Source organism: Sinocyclocheilus rhinocerous, unplaced genomic scaffold (assembly GCF_001515625.1).
Source record: "Sinocyclocheilus rhinocerous isolate Xijiao unplaced genomic scaffold, SAMN03320098_v1.1 scaffold1066, whole genome shotgun sequence".
Taxonomy (NCBI): Eukaryota; Metazoa; Chordata; class Actinopteri; order Cypriniformes; family Cyprinidae; genus Sinocyclocheilus; species Sinocyclocheilus rhinocerous.
The window spans coordinates 115,968-118,915 of NW_015629516.1; the positions used below are offsets into that span (position 1 = coordinate 115,968).

The 2,948-nt window shown below is 40.5% G+C and overlaps 1 protein-coding gene across 1 annotated transcript in view; it reads right to left on the reverse strand.

Moving 5' to 3' along the window:
* Positions 1–2,235, reverse strand: part of LOC107739063 (early growth response protein 2b-like) — a 15,476-nt gene extending 13,241 nt beyond the window's left edge. Inside the window, exon 1 of the mRNA XM_016551040.1 lies at positions 2,230–2,235. The gene's annotated coding sequence lies outside the window, so the exon portion shown is untranslated. The remainder of the gene's footprint in view (positions 1–2,229) is intronic.
* Between the last annotated feature and the right edge of the window lie 713 nt (positions 2,236–2,948).

The following is a 2,948-nucleotide window of genomic DNA, read 5'->3' on the forward strand; positions in this document are numbered from 1 at the left end:
GTGAGCAGAGGCGGCGGGCTGAGTGAGAAGAGGCACAATACTACAGCGAGAATCAAAGTTACGCCTTCTTTCTTTGCGTGAATATTTGGGCGGCGTTATGCAAATCTTTCCACATCGTGACGTAGATATGTGGGGCGTGTTAGAACGAGGCGTTTTAGGTAGGTGTGGCTGACTCTGAAATTTTATAAAGAATATCTCTTTGGATTTGAGGCTTTAGTCTTTGCAACTTTACAGATCTTCTTTATGCACCAAGAGCTTGTAACACTCCAAAGAGAAAGGAAAAATTGAAATCGCATCATATGACCCCTTTAAAACAAAGATTTAAAATGTATTTTAAAATGAAACTTTTAATTTGACATTGTTGCAAAATGCACTTTTTAAAAGTGTACTTAAATGGATAGTTCACCCAAAAATTAAAATTCTGTCATTATTTACTCACCCTCATGCCGTTCCAAACCTGTATGAATTTCTTTCTTCTGCTGAACACAAGAAGAAGATATGTTGAAGAATGTGGGTAACCAAAGAGTTGTTGGTCCCCATTGACTTGTATGGTAGGGAAATACTATGGAAGTCAATGGGGACCAGTTGTTTGGTTACCAACATTCTTCAAAATATCCTCTTTTTGAGTTCATAAAATCATACAGGTTTGGAACGACATGAGGGTGCGTAAATGATGAATTTTCATGTTCACTTAAGTGGCCTTTTATTTCATTAATATTATGTCATCTGCAAATATTCTTTAAAAAAATATACTTTTACGAATTGAAGTACACTACAAGTGCACTTTCAGTACACTTAAATGGAACACATTGGAACACTTACAGACACTTATTGGAATTTTTAGATTTTAAGCAAGACAACATTTTGCAGCATTACTAAGCCATTTTCATGGTGGGGACCTTGGTAATTTCAGGTTTCACTTACTTTATTACTTTAGAACGTATCACATACAGCTCTCTCTTGCAGTCTAATTTGAGTCAGTGTTTGGAAATGTTGAGAATATTTCTGGACTTGGCATGAAACTCAATAACTATCTACCTATGATCCAATACCTTCCCACTGTCCCAATGCGAGTCTCTCTCTGCGCTCTGTGAGTAAGGTAAAGTCAGAGCAGCAGCGCTGTTGTCCAGGGGAGAAGAAACAAAGGCCCAGTGGCAGGTCCATTCTTCCCCAAAGCCGATACCACCTGCAGGGGCCGGCCTCTCTCCTGAGCGTCCCAGCACCACTCTCCAAATGATGATTAATCACGGGGGGCTGAGGGGGGGCTCGGACCCTGACACGGCCATAATGCTGGTCACCAGAGTCTGGATTGGCCAGCAGCGATCAGTGGGTGGATGTCCACAGAAGATGGATGACCTCGGCAAGGGCTCAGACTCCTGTCATTAACAAGAGAAAAAAAACAGACAACAAAAAGAAAGGCAGCTCGGTGTGAGGGAGACTCGGTTTGTGTGGGTATAAATGAGAGTTTTGACATTAGCAAACGTTTAAGACACCCAACTTTCCCAACGCAAAGTAGTCTGAGCCCTGACACTACATGACAGCCGTGAACTTCTGGAAGTTTGAGATCGTTTGCTCTCATCAGCGGAAAGAAGAGCCGCGGCGAGCCGAGATTTTCTCTGACAGTTACAAATGAAGCCACGATTCATTATTTTCCAGGGAATTCAGTCTTCTGCAGACGAAGATGGAGATGCAGCCGTGGCGTCACTGCCCATTTGGATGGAGATGAATCAAGGCACTTTAGCCCAGACGCAGCGCTGACAATCACATCAGCGAGGCTATCGGACTCCCCTCTACTCCTCGTGGACGGATCCGGTGTGGAGCGGAGCGGGTAATAAAGGCTCCTACTGAAACCCCATTAAGCCCAGTCTCCAAAGACCAGCTCATTAGCATAGCGGAATATTCCCCCCGTTTGTGTAATTCTATAAACTCTTATTGCTTCCACTATCCTATTCTTAAATGATGCTAATAATGTGGAAAGCTTAGCTGTATAAATGAGAGTGTTCTCGCGCCTTTTATTCTTAAATGACGCTAATAATGTGGAAAGTTTAGCTGTATAAATGAGAGTGTTCTCGCGCTTTTGCAGCTTGTGTTCGTTTTAATCCGGGGTCTGGTTACCTCATTCACAATCCCCCTAATGACCCATCTTTGTTAATTAAGCAGACGAGGATGGGGGGTGAGGGAGGGAGCTGCAGATGCAAGAAAAGCCACGTTTCTCCTTTGTTGTCAAACTGACACGAGTGCCTGTTGTCTGTCAGGAATTAAGGACAGATTAGGTCATAACCATTCTATATAGTGTTTATTACATGATTATACATGTTAAATGGCACATTATTAACGAATTAAGAAATTTGAAAAAAAAAAGAAGATTGTTAGATTGTTATTGCTGAACAATCCATGAACCATCAAGACCAGATGACACTATTGTTTCCTCTGCATTTGAACATTTATTCACATACAGTGCATGCTGTGAAAATGTATGTATTATATAATGGTCTTTAATAAAAAACAGAAAACGTGTACCTTATTGTGTTTTTGTTCATTAAGAGTCACATATTGATTCTGGTTGAATATCTGAAGACATTTATTCAGAAAATACACAGAAATACTGATAGAGTGCAAATGTGCGTCTGTTATTCATATATTTAATTATGTTTTCAACTACCAGTTTACACAAATAAAATTGTCAGCAGAATTCAGCAGATTTTGCTCCCAAATCTGTGTAAAAATGTGAGAAATGTTGGCAGATTTCATTCAGGCGATGCGTTTGACTATGCTGCATTTCTTTGAAATGTGTGATTTTTGGAGCCGCATTTAAGCAACATTCTTTGGGCACGGGTCAAAATATGCTAACAGGAGACCATGTAAAAACTGAAGCTTTTGGTGGAACAGATACAGCCATAAGAGGTGCATTTTACACTTTGCATATAGTAGTAGTTATTAACATTAGT